The sequence below is a fragment of the Salmo salar genome, chromosome 01, assembly GCF_965601325.2.
Source record: "Salmo salar chromosome 01, fSalSal1, whole genome shotgun sequence".
In the NCBI taxonomy this organism is placed as follows: Eukaryota; Metazoa; Chordata; class Actinopteri; order Salmoniformes; family Salmonidae; genus Salmo; species Salmo salar.
This window is the reverse complement of record NC_138291.1, coordinates 40,308,519-40,326,838: the sequence shown is the minus strand read 5'-3', so window position 1 is coordinate 40,326,838 and position 18,320 is coordinate 40,308,519. Positions and strand designations below refer to the sequence as shown.

Sequence of the window (18,320 nt, the reverse complement as noted above, 5' to 3'; positions counted from 1 at the left end):
ACTTGTAGGCGTAAAGATAATGATGATATATTGGATACGGTATACCCCAGGACTGACACCTTGAAATCCATGACGTTGTGGCATAGGCTGGAGAAGGAAAACTGAACACACAAATATACAGTCCACACATGTATCTGCAGTCACTGCCATGTACAGACTGCAGAAGACAGATAACTCACAGAAAGGTACATAGGCACACAACACACACACACACACACACAGAGTGTGAGAGCTAAGAGACAGGAACTTTACACATGTTGTCCAGTGGATCCAGCCCAGCTGTGGACGGAGCAGAGCGTCACACACTGTCAGAGCACTATAGAGACCCAGGGAGTGTCGTAAATCAGCCTATGAAAACTCTGCATGGAGTCACGGACACGGCTGAGGCCTAACCGGAACACTACACTACAGCCTGAACCCAGCGCTACAGCCCTCTAGGTTGTGTCCCAAATGGCGCCCTGCTCCCTATTTAGTGCAATGTGCAGTGCTCTGGTCAAAAGTAGTGCACTATATAGGGAATATGGTTACATTTGGGTTGCAACCTCTGTCCTCTACCCTCACATACCTTCACACAGACAAGCATAGCCTCCTCACCCAACATCAAAAACACGGAGAGAAGGAGAGAGTGTGGGGGGGGCAGAGAGAGAGAGAGAGAGAGAGAGAGAGAGAGAGAGAGAGAAAGAGAGAGACAAAGGCACAGGACACGCAGGAGGAGGAAGGAAGGAAGAGAGGAGAAACAAGGAGAGAATATGCGAGCGTATTAATCAAAGGGACCAGGCAGACATTTTGTTAAATTGCTCTGGCGAGAACGCCTTGTCTGAGAGAGGAGAGGTTTATTTACTGAATAATTACACGCTTTCTGCTAGATACATACAGCATCTACCTAGCTAGCTACCACAATTATCTTACCATCCATCTACATTACAGTACATACTATATGCATCTAGGTTTATACCAAATCGTTCTGGAATTGGAAACATGGTGGCATCAACTGAAAACAAAACTTACATTTCATGTTCTTTAGAAAAACAATATAGCTCAGTAAAATAATCAAAGTTCTACTTTTATAATCAGATTGTGTATTTATGTAAATTATCTCTTTAATCTGCAGCTTAAATGGAATGGACATGGGGTTAAAGATGTACCTCATTATTTTTGAATTATCTTATAGAATGTTGATTATTGGTCTTGTTTGAAAGAGAGAGAAGGAAGGAGAGGAGGTTTGCGGATGCTGCAGGGCTGGCTGCCAGAGAGAGAGAGAGGTGTTGACAGTCGGACTCTAAACGGGGTGTGTGAACACCAACATCATCTAAAACATCCACACTGAGAGTCGTCAAAAAGCTCACTCTAACTCCTACTACCTAGCCCCATCCCCCCACGACAACACACACATTTAGGAAATATGGCTTTCTACTCTCTCAGCTCATACTACGAGAGCTGCATACCACCCGCACACACAGCCTAAGAGCTCCCCCTAGCAGGTGGAAGGAAGCACGTCTAGAGAAAGAGCGGGAGAGGGAGAGAGACAGAGTCGGAGAGAGGGAGGCAAAGAGCGAGACTTGATCCCCCATAGAGAACTAGGAGGTATTGAAACAGCTAACAACGTGAAGACAGACAGTGTTAAGAGATCCAGTGAGGACAGACAGACAGTTCAACATCCCTAAAGTAAGCAAACCAGGCCTCTGGCATGCAGGTTATGGAAAGAGGTAGATAGTGAGGATGGAGAAAGAGAGAGTGAGAGAGAGCGAGAGTTGGTGCTCCTCAGATGGTATTAAAAGTGGGGACATGGATAGTACAGTATTAGTAGCCTACTGAGAACATGGATGGTACAGTATTAGTAGCCTACTGAGGACATAGATGGTACAGTATTAGTAGCCTACTGAGGACATGGATGGTACAGTATTAGTAGCCTAGTGAGGACATGGATGGTACAGTATTAGTAGCCTACTGAGAACATGGATGGTACAGTATTAGTAGCCTACTGAGGACATGGATGGTACAGTATTAGTAGCCTACTGAGGACATAGATGGTACAGTATTAGTAGCCTACTGAGGACATGGATGGTACAGTATTAGTAGCCTACTGAGGACATAGATGGTACAGTATTAGTAGCCTACTGAGGACATGGATGGTACAGTATTAGTAGCCTACTGAGGACATGGATGGTACAGTATTAGTAGCCTATTGAGGACATGGATGGTACAGTATTAGTAGCCTATTGAGGACATGGATGGTACAGTATTAGTAGCCTACTGAGGACATGGATGGTACAGTATTAGTAGCCTACTGAGGACATGGATGGTACAGTATTAGTAGCCTATTGAGGACATGGATGGTACAGTATTAGTAGTCTACTGAGGACATGGATGGTACAGTATTAGTAGCCTACTGAGGACATGGATGGTACAGTATTAGTAGCCTATTGAGGACATGGATGGTACAGTATTAGTAGCCTACTGAGGACATGGATGGTACAGTATTAGTAGCCTATTGAGGACATGGATGGTACAGTATTAGTAGCCTACTGAGGACATGGATGGTACAGTATTAGTAGCCTATTGAGGACATGGATGGTACAGTATTAGTAGCCTATTGAGGACATGGATGGTACAGTATTAGTAGCCTATTGAGGACATGGCTGGTACAGTATTAGTAGGCTACTGAGGACATGGATGGTACAGTATTAGTAGCCTACTGAGGACATGGATGGTACAGTATTAGTAGCCTATTGAGGACATGGATGGTACAGTATTAGTAGCCTATTGAGGACATGGCTGGTACAGTATTAGTAGGCTACTGAGGACATGGATGGTACAGTATTAGTAGCCTACTGAGGACATGGATGGTACAGTATTTGTAGCCTACTGAGGACATGGATGGCACAGTATTAGTAGCCTATTGAGGACATGGATGGTACAGTATTAGTAGCCTACTGAGGACATGGATGGCACAGTATTAGTAGCCTATTGAGGACATAGAAGGCTTTTGGACAAGTGAACCAATGGCCATCTAATTGGGAGAATAAGTTTAGGTATGCTGCTTTCTGAAGCTATTGTCTTTTACTGAATACTCAATTATTCACAAAACAACAACTAGGGATTCCTGCCTTGCTCTTTCCACTTCTAAGTTCTGTGAATATTATGAATTGATACACATAAAGATGTTTTTTGTGTTTCTCTCTTACACGCACACGCAGAACAACGCCGGTGACTTCAGGCTTTAGAGGTAAATAGAAACACATTCCTAAACAACAACTAGGGATTCCTGCCTTGCTCTTTCTGCTTCTAAGTTCTGTGAATATTATGAATTGATACACATAAAATAATAGTATTCAAGCCTTTGTCGGAATTCGTCATTTAGGGACACATTATAATTATTTCCAAAAACACTGTGGCCCAATCACACGGATTTTCATCATCCGGTTTTGAAACGGTTGAACAAAATGGCCCATGGCAGTAATAAAAAAGTGTGTCCAGTTATTATTTTAGGGGAGAATGTATTTTTTTTATTCTAAGCAGACCTATTGAGCTCAATGCAGGTTAAAATGTTCACCGATACACAGAGACTGGGCGGCAAAACCTCTAACACACCTCTTAATGAACACCGGTCGTTCCTCTGTCTGTCTGTCTGTCTGTCTGTCTGTCTGTCTGTCTATGGGTTCTCTACGGAACAAAGACCAGCACAGTGGGGTTCCCCTCTGGTTCTCACTCGCTCCCAACCCAATGGGAAACATGCATCTCAAGTGGTCTCGGCTGTAATTTACACAATTTCTCGCACACTGGGCCGACACACTGTGTGTGTGTGTGTGTGTGTGTGTGTGTGTGTGTGCGCGTGTGTTGTTTTTTTTCGGTTGCCGTATATCTAATGGAAATATATAGCTTAAATGTTGAAGGATTAAATTGTTTTTACTAATCTAAAAAAATACAAAATATTTAAATGTAAATATTTTGAAAAAATCGGATAATTATAAGGCACAAATAATATATATTGGACTGTGTAGCTATACAGACTAAACACATAATTTGCAGTCGCCTATATCAGTTGAATATAACATACTGCGGCTGAGGCGCAGTTTACCAAAGATAGTGTTCTAATTTCCATGTTTGAAAAAATGCTTAAATCCACATTTTTCCAAAACGAACATATTCAAACAGATATCCATGCAGCACTTGGAAATGTTTCACACATATTGGTCGGTCGTTAAACTCACAGAGAACGTACTGTGTTGCGTTATAATACAGCATACACAACCTCCGGGCTGCTGTCGAGCCAGTAAAAGCATTGAAGTGCAACACTGCAAAGTTTGCAGTTGTCCCTGCCTTCCTTCTCTAAGAAGAACAAATCTGAATGAACTAGTGCAATTGAACCTTTGTAGAAGCCGGCTGTCTCAAAGGCACTCACGGGGCTAATCCAAGAGGAAGACCTTCACTTAACTACGACTGAATGCCATAGACGACGTGTTAATTAGTAGGCAGACTCAAGCACACACACACACACACACACACACACACGCACACACTTTTTTAGTGCCTTCTTAAAACCTCCCCTTTAAGTAAAAAAGGAGAGGAGAAAGAAGACATAACATGGTTTCATCATCGTATATCACAATAATATAAGAAATTAAGTAATTCAAGTAAAGCATCTGCGGCGGAAGACATTTTAGTGACTGCAACAGAATGAAGAGTTCATTTAGTTGAATAGATGAATCACTTCTTTTTTTTATCGACACAAGTTCTCAACAGCCAAATGAAAAGAATGTGAAATATTGGCTGCTTCAAACGGATATATTATCTAATAGCGCGTGAAAGAATTATGGCAGGTTTGCTGATGCCGTTACGTGCACGTGATATTCGGAATTCTCGTGTGTGAATTTGCATATGCATGCATGCACTGTGTGTGTGTGTCTGTGTGTGCATTCAACCATACGTTCAGAAAACCATTGCGTCTCTGACACAGACGTTATGAAATGCACAAGTACCATGCCACAGGTTGCAGCCAGCTCCTCCCCTGTCTGAACAACCACACTTATCAGACAGGTTTGACCTGCTAGAGATTCTGACTTCCCCTAATCGTCCTAGTCACGGGGTGCACTGTACTATTCTACTGCACCATTCAAAACTCACTGAAATCCCGACGTTTCTACCAAAGTGTTTATATGAAAATGTGTTCTGCATACACAGCCACACAGAGACAAACAAGGGCATGCAGAGAATCCACTGTTGAGATTGTGCAGTGTCCTTAGGGTGTGTGTGTGTGTGTGTGTGTGTGTGTGTGTGTGTGCACCCTCATACCAATCTAAGGGTTGTCTCAGAAGTAGATTGACACTCCGATTGTCAGTCAGTCACCAGTTTCCGCCCAACATTAGTGTGGTCACCATATTTATTAAATTACCACAGTTATAGTCTACATTGCAGATTTGTTTTTGGATACTGATACAACACTAAAACAGGCCTGTTCTACCTCTGCTGTAACCATAGCTACCTCTCACTCACACACACAAAGACACACACGCGTCTTTGCAATCAGCTCTAAGTCTGATAACTTCTCAAATCTATCGGTTCCAGATCAACAAGGTACATTCATATATATGACACATGCCGATACAAGGTGTGTATCTCACAGGCCAATTTGAAACGTTTTACTGTCTAGTGTCCTGCAGAGTTTAGTAGGAGTAGGATGGCCGTGCTTGCCCCTCTGCAAGCGAAACAAATCATCGCTGTTATTTGAATCAATTTGCAAGCCAATGACAACAGGAGTGGATGAAGACAGGATGGGATAACTACTTAGAGGAGAAATCTGTGATAAATGATGGAAGACTGACTGGAGCAGTAGCCATCATAGACAAACCGGAGTCGAGAGGACTGACTCAGGAGCCAGACTAGTATACAGTAGATACACACACACAGAGAGACTTACAGGGACACGCACACCCACACACACACACACACACACACACAAACGATTTTGCCATAAAAGTAAGTGGTGTGTGGGAGAGAATGTGCAGAGTACACAGTCCTAACCCCGAACAACACAAAACACATTGGACTCAGATGACATCACCATGGAGGGCCTCTGTTCTCAGTTAGAGGGATGGATTAGACTCTGAGACTACTTCAGAACCCCATAGAAGAAGAAATGACAGAGGGATTTCATTGCTTTTGAACTTGGACACTCATATGCCTAAAAGTGCTCTTTAAAATTTGATCAGGCTATCTTTGTTTCTTCATATGTCTGGTTGGTATTTTGCAGGGTAGCTAGACGTTTATAAATGTTTATGTGTAACACAATGCTACTACTATCATATTATACAATTAAAAAAAAATCATAATTAATGAATGAATAGGTGTTTCATCCACGTTGATGCACGATATTAAATAGATATAGGGTAATCATTTTTTCATAAAATGTCAGCGTTTCCTGATGAACCTTTTCTCGGCTATAATCTAACTTGCCACGACTCTGTGCAGACAGCGCTTCAAACGACGCTGGAGCTCCTGCTACTAACTGCGCTGTTTCTGCCTGTCAATATCCACTTGTACATGCCGCATATAGTAGTCTATGTCTACCTGCTGTACAAGTCAAAACCTAGAACCTTTACAATACATGAATTGGTAATAGACATGTAATCGCCTGCAAAAACGCACACACACTATTTGAAATGAGAGATGTCTTGGGAAACACATGCTGAATGAATTTGGAATATCTTGAAGACTGAATATAGAGTAGCTGGACAACAAGGCAACGGAGGAGAGGTCAACAAATCATACGACAAAAAAGAGAGGATGAAAAGTGGACCGACCCCACAAAACAAAACCTTATGATGAACATAAATCTGCTAAATCCATATAGCTTGCCAAGACACAAAGTAGGCCTACTCACTTTCAATTACCTCACGATATCGTGAGAAATCTGTATAATTGAAACATGAGTATAGGCTCTATACACCATGCCAAGGTGTCATTCAATTAATTCTGCTGTCAAAATTCCTTTTTAATAATGCAATGGGGGGGGGGGGGGGCGTCAAAGCAGAGACTAAGGGCAATGGCATGCTTTGGTTTTACAGATGCACTAGCGGTTCTGGGGGGGGGGGGGGGGGGGGGCAGAGGGGTCCAGTGCCTCTGTGACAACAATTTTGGACCCCCTTGTGGCCCCCCTAAATGTGGAGTATGAAATAATTTTTACATAACAAATTTTTGCTATCATACTTTTTTTTACATCCGTTATTAGACAGTGGCAACGCGGAACATGGTCTTTTGCCTGCAATGCAGTGAAGAAAACGATATGACAACAATAACGTCTAATGTAACTGGCCCCTCTAACAGTACAACTGGCCCCAGCTTGCCCCCCCCCAGTTGAAATGGTCTAGAACCTCCACTGTACAGATGGCGCGAGGATATCTGACTAGTGCTCGATAAAGGGGAGGAGAAAACTGTACAATATTTATATGTTTAAATTGTCTTAAGAAATTCAACATATATTCGGTTCAATGCTCCCAAAAAACAACAGGGATACTGGCTTTGGATGTTTGATAAAAGTTTGGTGGTTTGGTAAAAATCCGTGTTTTTTTTTTATTAGACTACATTTGAAAAGGCTTTGAGATGTTCTGTTAGGGACACACACGTTTCCTCGATTTTCAATCAAATGTGTAATTTATCTCAAAACGATGTGTCAATACATCACTATTCGGTTGTCATTATTATTATTATTATTATTACATTGGTTGGGAATGCTTGTATTCAAGTAAAAGCACACGTGTATATAAGTGGACTACAGGATCGTGAAAGCGTGACGAAACAGAATAATGTTGTCTATAACACATGATACTTCTACTGAGTCAATTGTTCAGTCTATGGACTATAAAGCGATATCCATCATCTATGTGATATCCATCATCTATACCGAGTAAGAAATCAATTTCCCCCCGACATGTCAAAAGGCCCATTCCCTGACGCCAGGTATTGTACTTGATTCTCTACTTGGCCTGAAGGACTTTGTGCAGCCAAGATACCTGCCCGCCTATAACCTGCACCAACAATAGCCTATACAAGTCATGCAAAGTTCAATTGTCTTTTTGGGAGAGAAGAAGTTGATGGTGATATAACAGTATAAGAACTTCCTGTATTTTTAATAGACATTTAGACCTAATAAGGGAAAGCTGTTTTTTTCTTTATTTATGCAGCTTTCACAAAATTAGTCTGGACTATTAGCACATGCATAAAGTCTGTTTAATTTAAATGTAAATCGTAAAACAAATAGAGAATTGGGAATATAACATGTTTACTTGTTAAGCAACAATGGATTTAAAGGCAATGCCATTGTAGAGCCATTATAGTGTCAAATGCCATTATTTATCAACTAGTGGAAACGTGTTACATTCTGTAGCTCAAAAAAAATTTCCCCACCCTGGTGTAACGCACGGAAGAGTTCACCACCCTCACTTAAGTTGATCAAATTAGCCAAATGTGTGAGTAAAGAGAGGAGTCACAAAATGACACATGAACTTCCACTGAATGTAAAAAACTAAAGAAAGCGGTCCCCTAATGAGCTGTGTGATTCTGAGGGAAATAGAAAAGCAGGTACTTACCTGCTATTAATTCTCTCTGTGACACGTGCTGTGGGTTCCCCTGCTTGCGACGGGACATTGCCCTGGCATTTACACTGGCATTGCCCGGAGACCAGCACTCTGAAGGATGGGCTCGCGTCCCTCCTATTGCCTCCTCCTGCTCGGCACTCAACTTTTCACGGGACCTCCACAAGACCGAGGCTCCTGCGCTCGGACCTCCGGCCGGGGTGGGTGGTTGGTCGGGCGTCGTGCTGTAGGCTAGTGGTCCCCTCGTTTGGAGATGCGAAAATGTCTTTTGCGTTTTGTCTCGTCGGTCCACTCTGCCCCTGTGTTTGTGTGTGACGAGACCGTGGGTAGCCTGGCTATAGCCTACCTTCTTCAATTCTATTTCACCTTCTCTCTTTAGGCTACTCACACCAGTGGCAAAAGGTGTGTGAGAGAAGTGAGATCTGTCCAAGTAGAAAAAAGAAAGAGATCAGACGTGGGGGAAATATCCTTGGATGATTGACGGTTGTTGTGAGTGACAGTTGAGATCAAACACCGGCAAGTGTCCCTCCACCTTGTGAGAGAAAAATAAGAATCAGGACGCGATGGTCAGCGCGCGCTGACAGCTCGGGTACCCAGACTGTGTCCAGTCAATGGCTCAGCCTTACTTCATTTCTTCTTTTAGAAAAATACGAAAAACTCAAATAAAAAATCGTAAACACACACAATTACAATAATTGATGATCAAATTTTAGAAAACTACGAATCCAATTTTTCTTCTTGGGCACTTGGGTACGGCCAAGTGATGGGCACTTCTCTTGGTGCAGCCTTGAGCATGCAATGCCAGGTACTTTTCAGTCTCCTCAACTCCAAGTGCTCTGTCCCCTTGTACGGCTCTGTGGAGACCGGGCATACAGGCTGCCACCTCCTTTCTCAATAAATCAAGACCTGCACGCTTTTCTCTCCCCTTTCTCTGTGTGAGTGTGAAGATGGCGGAGTGAGTCCTGCATCCCCCGAGCTCTCTGTCTCTCTGTGGCTAGAGCTGGCTCCGTACAATGGGATAAAATTCAAGTTCAAGTGCGGACGTGACGTTAAGTCTACAGTGAGAAAGAAAAATTGGAGACTGCAAGAGCACTGGGGGCGACTAGTGGTGGCTTTTCACAACTATCGGATCATCAGCAGCAAACAGTGGACAGCGCACTGCCGCCGTCTCTCAGAGAGAGAGAGCAGCAGTGGACGAAGCCGCTTGTTCCCACTGCCTCACAGACACACGCTGAAGGGAAACTCGCTCAGTTTCAGAAAAAAAAGTCACTTTATTCTTTATTCATGTTATTCAGAAAAGTGTTCAAATATTTTTTTCTCTCATTGACCTTATGACCTAAATAGATTGTTGATTTTTTTTTGTTGCTCAGACCTGCTGGACAGTTTGCAAGATCATTTATATCAAATGCATTCATTGTCAGCCGTCAAATATAATTGATTATAAATATAATGAAGGTGGTGATTTGTTTACATATAAGGTCACTTATTTTATACGTGGATGACGTTAAGATGTGGTCAACAAGACGTTTATTTTCTATGCGCGTATTACTGTCTGCGCTTTTTGACGTCCTAGTCTATTACAGTTAGAGCTGGTAAGGAGGTGGAGACACTTGTCAGGCGAATAGACGTTCATATAAAGTATGTCCACTTACATTTTCCATAGGCTATAGACAACATTAAACCCGTTTTCTGAAAGCCTTCCCTATGCGTGGAAACGTGTCGATGTAACGAGAAGCATTTTAACAGCAATGAATTTTGTTCAGAGATTTTATCATAAAATACTACAACAGCTTAACTCACTGCAAATGATCAAAATTAACACTCGGTGTCATTTGATGTTGATTAGTCAGAACTGTCTGCAATGTTTGTCTGATGTTTCAAACAAACAAAAAAGTGTAGCCTGCCGTAGTGCATCTTATTTCTCTCTGGATACTAGTTCTCCGCGGACATTCCTTGATATACATTTACATTTGTTCAGAGTTAGATATTCTGTGATAAATGGATCATGACCGAGTAAAAGACGCAAAGCAAATTGCAAGCTTCCAACGCAATTAATCAGAGGTCGATCAAATATATAATGTGCTTAGGCCATCTGTAAACCTTATTACAGGGCTATAGACTACCTGGCTATAACCTATCCTCTATGTGTCTTATTCGCTATTTACATGATTTACACATGATTCGGACTCACACGTTTAGCCTAATGTTAGTGTCCAATGATTGGAAGAATTAAGTAAACGTTTTTGAAAAATGAACCGGAGTGCAAACTATTGACTCAACTTACTCATTCCCGCGGTCCTAGTCAAAAAACTATTTCAAGATAGTTATTATGAGTATAGTACTCTACCAGGCAAGCACTTCAAATTAAATAACCTCCTTTGTCCTAATTCTGCACACTGGAGTTCAAATCCATCATCAGCGGCTTATCAACATCATGACAGCCATAAATTAGAGAAATACACTTCCAAGTGAAATGAATGTCAAGCTGAAAATGAGAAACACAATGAGGCCCAGAATGGGAAACAGATCCTGATCACACAGTGTCAGCAGCATCTATAATGTACAATGCAGATGATCCAGTCCCCATTCTCTGCTCTGCACCCCTACTGCCTACCTGCCTGTGTGTGACTGCTCCAGTGAATGTGAGACTTGGAGACACAGGAGAGCGTGGCACTTAGTAAACTAGTGAGTTTGAGCTGAGATTCTCCCTACTTGGGTCTGTGCTGGTAATCTCCTGCATGTCTTAGTGGGAGCTGATTGATGATAGAGGCAGGCGGGGAGGGGAGAGAGGAAGACAGACAAGCAGACAGACAGACTGGCTGGCAGTGAGGCTGGCAGGGAGAAAGCAAGGCAGTGGTCACAGTGACAGAGAGAGGATATGGATAATGGTGTGTGTTCGTGTGTGTGGGATGGGGGTGAGGGGGGTTCTAAAGAAGACATTAGAAATTAATTGAATTAAAGAGGTGGGGAGGGGGGTTTGCAAAATAATCAACTTATTCATTTCAACACAATGTAGAGTGGGTCTGTTCTGGTCAAAAGAAGGGCACTATGTGGGGAATAGGGTGTCATTTGAGGCACTATGTCTGTGCTGTGGTGCATCTGGTTTTGATCTAGACTATGATGCTGAGTGGTAATATTTCTCCCAACACTCTCACTCAACTTTCAACCCAGAAGTGCTATCTATCTCGGCTTTTTAAAATGTGACCTATACTAATGGGCTATATGTGGTGTAAGGGATTCTCTTTGTACAACAACAACAAAAAAATAACATTTCAAAGATGTTTCCTAGTGGAGGGAATCACTAGGCATCAGAAAGAGAAGTGGGATTTTTTGTTTCACTAGACATGCATGAAAGGTCAAAAGTCAAAAGAAAACTTGCCGGTCATCCTTTGCTCTCCACGTTTCTATCACGTTGATCGGCTCACGCCTCAAGATTATGCCTACTCTTCTAGCTACTTAACACCCATCGCCACATCTCACTAGCTGGATTTGTGGGCAAACCCCCTGCAAACCCCTTTCCTCAACTTCCATTTTCTCTCCCTCTGGCTGTGTTTTAATCCATGCATCACAGCTTCACGCCGCTCCGTCTCAAGATGCTTTCTGCATATTTATCTCCAAGTGGGGCCGGGTCAGGTATTCATCTCTCCTCCATCTCTCCTCCATCTCTCTGATGATCGCAGGGGAATCCAAAGGCCTGCTATCCCAGGGTTTTATCCCCGGTGCGTTCACGACGCGGCCCACTAGCTGAGCCTCCCTCTCACATCTAGATTAGGGGGAGAGAAGGGTTTGTTCCCGTGCCAGGTGTTGTCAAGCCTCACGGATCTTCTCATCTGGTGAGGAACCATGAAATACGCCTCTATAAGCCTTAGTGGCCCATTGCTCATTGAGACAGACTGCCGCTATTGCAGAGTGTAACACCACCTCCGCGCCCGCAATGAATGGACTTTGTTACTTTGTTTAGTCCTCCACATCGCCTTGAGTGCTCTTCCCTTCTTCTTCGTCTTTCTCTCTCTCTCTCTCTCGCTTTCTTTCTCTCTCTTTGTCGATACCAGTCCCTTTCCTTTCCTTTCTTCGCGGCTAGTCTTGGCTGGGGCCTCGAGCTTCAGCTGTCTTCAGTAGCAGCTTGACAAACTCGGAGCCAAGCGCTTTCCTCCTTCCCTCCATACAGCAGCACCAGTGGGAGGATATAAATAGACGTTTTCATGCTCATTTACAATAAAAAGCGAGGATTGCAGGTTCTTCCAAATGATGTCTTTATCATATGTATAACAGAACACCCACCACCTATTTGTAAGGATGTATCCAACCGCTTTGTCCTTGTATTACTTAGCTGAAGGCATTACGTTGAAATGTAAATCATTGTCATGTTTAAGACTTTAAGTATATGCCAATGGTTTTAGGTGTTATGGGAAGTAACATATGAGTTTAGGATTAGTACTGATTTCTTGGCGAATCACTGTAGTGGAGGCAGTGGTCAGTGAAAGGGCCTACATTTGTGGAATGTAATGGAATGATAGAAACACTCCTGTTGTCTCATTAAAATGTGAAAGGTCAGCAACTGGCAAAACTTCCATATTTGGGCATCAAACTGTAATCACAGTAGGGCAGAGTTAAATGTTCTCATCAGACCATTTCAACAACATCATCCAGATTAAGAAGAAGAAGAAGTGAACTGTCCATTTGTGACTTGGCTACCATGCATGGCTTCGCGGGACTCTCAGAATGTGCTCTTCGTCCTTCTGCTCTCTGATTGGTTCATTACTCAGACCCACGCTGGGCAGGTGCAGTCAGTCACCTCTCTAGTGCATCATTTCCTCCCTATTGAAAGTTCCAGGGCCAATTCCTTTCTGAGCTGAGGACAATCAGTGTTATAAGTTATGGGGATGTCGCCACGTCGACACTTCCTGGATGTAAATGTCCTGTTTTTCCCCCCTAATTTCATTTGCATATATAGTATATGCAGTGTTTGGGTTTTATGCTAATGCTAAATAAGCCATTTCTCTGGGCTAATGATTCTAGCTGGCGATTAGAGGATCATTTACGGGACATAGAGGTGTCCTTAGGATTCTTTAGAACTCTTCGTTCCTAAGAACAACTTCAGGAACGGGCCCGCTAATATCCATGTTTATTTGTCCAGATGCAAGTTGACAGTATGGCGAGACGTGCAATGGGAGAGACTCATTTTACAGAACAGTGAGAAGAAATTCAACAGAGCTTTAGAGTCATGGGGTTTTAGAAACACTTGTTTTCACCCATTGTTGTTTATGTAATAAGAATGGATCATCGTCAACTTTCAGTATTTTTCACTCTCACTCAGAGGACTTGACGCTTCCCTCCAGAATATCGTGTGAAACAATTCAATGTTAGCAGACAAAGGGAAAGAGAGGTAGAGAGAGAGAGAGAGAGAGAGAGAGAGAGAGGAGGGAGTATAAATACTTTAGAATCCATAGTTCCATAGATATAGCTAGAGGGAGTACTTAAATATTAGCCCCTATTAGATTTTTTTATTGAACTGGTAACAGTGCTGGGAGATATGAATGTGATAGTGCTAATTCCTCTATAGCCATGTAATGTCTCCCAGACAGACTTTTTATGCAACAGTACCCTCTGTTGGCTAGCAGCTGCCACATGCAAATTACAGGCCTCTATCTACGCACCCACTGCTCAGAGCAGGCTTAGCTCGCTAGCCGCAATTTGGGCCCCCTTCCTCCGCTCCCCTCTACCACCGTTCCTGGTACCCCACACCCCACCCCTTCTCTCTGGATGAAAGGGAAGAAGGGACAAGAAGAATGGTCTTGTTTCTTGTCTTCAGTGGAATACTACAGTTTCTCTTGTTCTAGAACTGTCTGACTGTCTGAGTCCATTTGAAAGTCAATGTTAAGTATGATTGATCACTTTCATTTCTCTGTGTTTGCCTGTCTGGTCTGTGTTACAGCTACATGTCTTTGCCTAAGCTCCCAGACAGTGACTACACTGTAGCCAAATTAATAGATCGCAGGTTGATTTTAAACATTACCTGCCCTGAAATAATATTCACTCTGGGTGTCCTCCTTACTGCGTGTGTATGTTAAATGGTTCATTTTTTTTTTTACACCGTTCCTATAATAGACGTTGAGAATTAAAAGTAACCTTTAAAGAGTTAAAGAGCGCTCCCAAGACGTTCTCCACATGAGTCGAAGAGAGTTTCAAGTGTTCGAGGGGGAGCGAGCGAGCAGAGAACAAGCCCTCAAGCACAATTAAGAATATCAAAGTTGAAATGATACCTTTTAAAAGGGAAAATGCTAATGATAGGTTTATGTCGAACAAATGAACACATTCCCCTGCTCTGCTCAGTTGTACTGAATCCCAAGCTCTCATTAAGAGCTCTCCAATTGACGCTCTCTAGTCTTTATCAAGAAGGTTTGGGGTGTTTATCTTAGGATTAAATAATGGTATTAAAATGAACTCATCTGGATGGGATGGGGCTGGTTGTTAGTTAATATATGTGTTGGTCATTATCACCGATTAATGATATAACGAGGATAAAACAACCTAAAAAAAAAACGATGCATTTTGAGCTCACAGAGCCAGAAGTGTCTTTACAGAGTAATTAGATATCCATTCAATTACCAGCTTTATTTATGAGACTGCCTTGTGATGTCATAACGCGTTCATGTGCTTATTCTGTTGTCCCCCCCCCCCTCTTTTTATTGTGTGGAATGGAACAGAAATAGTCAAAGTTGTTATTGTTGTAACCTATTGTGTCCATACAGACTGATCTCATTTGATGTAGGCTGTTTGAATTGATTACACATTTTGACAGCGCTCCTTCTCTGTCCCACTCTTTATTAGCAGCACACACATGCACACAGTGAGAGAGAAATGGCCCCATCTCTCCAGTAAATAAAGGTGCCGTTTAATTCCCTTTTCAGCTAGAGAAGGGAAATAAGTTCAGGACTACATTCCATTCCCTAGATGGTGCACCATTTTTGACCATAGGCCTCTTGATTGCATATGTCTTACCACCCCAGAGATAATGCTTGGTGGAAGCACCTTTGGCAGCCATTACATCTGTAAACATTTTGAACACGATTCTACCAACTTTGCACAACTCTTAGGGCCACATACACTTAGTGTAGAAAACATCTTCCTAATATTGAGTTACGCATATTTTTCACCTGGATTCACCTGGTCAGTCTGTCATGGAAAGAGCCGTGTTCATAGTTTTGTACACTCGGCGTATAGCCATTGTTTTTGTCAAAATTGCTCAAGCTCAGTAAATTGACGTACAGCAATATTCAAACCATGTCAGTGATTTTCAGGCAGATTTAAGTCAGGACTGAAACTGCACCGTTCAGGAACACTAAAGACCTATTGGAAAGCCATGCAGGTGTATCTTTGGCATAAACATGTGTGTTATTGTCCCGCTGAAAAATAAAACTATCCCAGGGTTAGGTATTCAGAAGACGAGGCAGGGTTTCCTCAAACTTTATAGAGTCTACTGGTGACATGCATACCCATACCATGATGCTGCAATTTTTTATTTTTATTTAACCTTTATTTAACTATAACTATGCCATGACAATACTTGAAAATACAAAGGGTCAATGACGTTGCATTCACTCCACATTACTGGCCTGTATGACAAAGTTAAAAGAGAGAGAGAGAGGTGGCCAATGTCTCCAGTAAAGGAATGTGCCCTTTCATTCCCTTTTCAACTAGAAAAGGAAAATAAAAGTTAAAGAATGAGTCTTAAATGGCACCCTATTCCCTATATGGTGCACTACATTTGATCATAGGCCTCTGGGGCTCTGGTCAAAGTAGTGCACTGCATAGGGAGTAGGGTGTTATTTGGGACATAGACCATGCTGTGATAATAAAGATGTATGATATAAAGCTGTCTGGATATTCCAGGATGCTCCATGCTTCCAGCTTTGTGTCAGTATCCAGACTATCCACGCCCAGACCAGGAGGCCGGGGCCAGGCGCTCTCCGACCCCGCTAAATGAGAAATAAACATTGTTGGGGACGCCAAGGGGCCAGGAGATCTCTTTAGGAAGCCCCTCTCCATCGGGGGAACCCCAGCGGGACGTGGTCGGCCTGGCCAGTGGAAACAGCGGGACTAAATGTGATTGTTGGAGAAGAAAAATGGCAAAAGAGTGTGACTAAATCAGTTAGTTTGGCAGTCGGATGGTCGGTAGGGCAGGCATACTTCCACTGCTCCCAGGAGAGAGAGGGGGGAGAGAGGGAGAGAAGGAGAGAGAGAATTTGGCAGTCGGATGGTCGGTAGGGCAGGCATACTTCCACTGCTCCCAGGAGAGAGAGGGGAGAGAGAGAGAGAGAGAGAGAGAGAGGGAGAGAGAGAGAAAGGGAGAGAAAACAGATTTGTGCTCAGTCCTCAAAATAACAAAAACACGCAAAACCCTGGCATCAGAGAAGCTGCCAAAGGCCCCACATTCCTAACAATTACCTTCTTCTTCTTCTTCCTCCTTCTCCTCAGCCCTCCTATTCAGCCTCTATTCCTGCCTTGTTATTGCAGCTTTTCCCTTCTCCATCTTGGCGCGCCTATTACATGTGCTCCTGTTGTGGATCGGCGATAAAGTGCCTGCCAACCTTGTCGTCGTTCCCATGTGACAAACTTAACGGAAAAGTTGGGACAAGTTCAAATCACCTCTAAAACTCCCCCAGAAAGCCACTCTTCTCATTTAAATAGGCCTGAGCATTTGTAATATGTTACCATATTTGGCAAATAGCTGAATGTGTTTAAATAATATAGACCTATGAGCCTGACTGCATGCATCATGTCTGTGTATGTGCATGAGGGATGTACAGCGCATTCGGAAAGTATTCAGACCACTTCACTTTTTCCACATTTTGTTACGTTACAGCCTTATTCTAAAATGGATTAAATAAAACATTTAATTCATCGATTTTGGCACATTTATTACAAGAAAGAAAGAATAAATACCTTATTTACATAAGTATACAGACCCTTTGCTATGAGACTCAAAATTGAGATCAGGTGCATCCTGTTTCCATTGATTATCCTTGAGATGTTCCTACAACTTGATTGGAGTCCACCTGTAGTAAATTCAATTGATTGGACATGATTTGGAAAGGCACACACCTGTCTATATTAGGTCCCACAGTTGACAGTGCATGTCAGAACAAAAACCAAGCCATGATGTCAAAGGAATTGTCTTTACAGCTCAGATACAGGCTTGTGTTGAGGCACAGATCTGGGGAAGAGCATCAAAACATGTCTGCATCATTGAAGGTCCCCATCATTTTTGTATACATTTTTTATTTTACCTTTATTTAACTAGGCAAGTCAGTTAAGAACAAATTCTTATTTTCAATGACAGCCTAGGAACAGTGGGTTAACTGCCTTGTTCAGGGGCAGAACAACAAATGTGTACCTTGTCAGCTCGGGGATTCGATCTTGCAACCTTTCAGTTACTAGTCCAACGCTCTAACCACTAGGCTACGCTGCCACCATCCATTCTTAATGGAGGAAGTTTGGAACCACCAAGACTCTTCCTAGAGCTGGCCTCCCAGCCAAACTGAGCAATCGGGGGGAAGGGCCTTGGTCAGGGAGGTGAACAAGAACCCGATGGTCATTCTGACCAGAGTTCCTCTGTGGAGATGGGAGAACCTTCCAGAAGGATAACCATATCTGCAGCACTCCACCAATCAGGCCTTTATGGCCTGATTGGCAGATGGAAGCCACTCCTCAGTAAAAGGCACATGA

General features: G+C 42.8%; 1 protein-coding gene across 1 annotated transcript in view; it reads right to left on the bottom strand.

Annotated features, from left to right (window-relative positions):
• bcl11ba (BCL11 transcription factor B a) overlaps positions 1 to 9,764 on the bottom strand; it is a 53,431-nt gene extending 43,667 nt beyond the window's left edge. Inside the window, 1 exon segment of the mRNA XM_045717702.2 lies at positions 8,586 to 9,764. The gene's annotated coding sequence lies outside the window, so the exon portion shown is untranslated.
• Between the last annotated feature and the right edge of the window lie 8,556 nt (positions 9,765 to 18,320).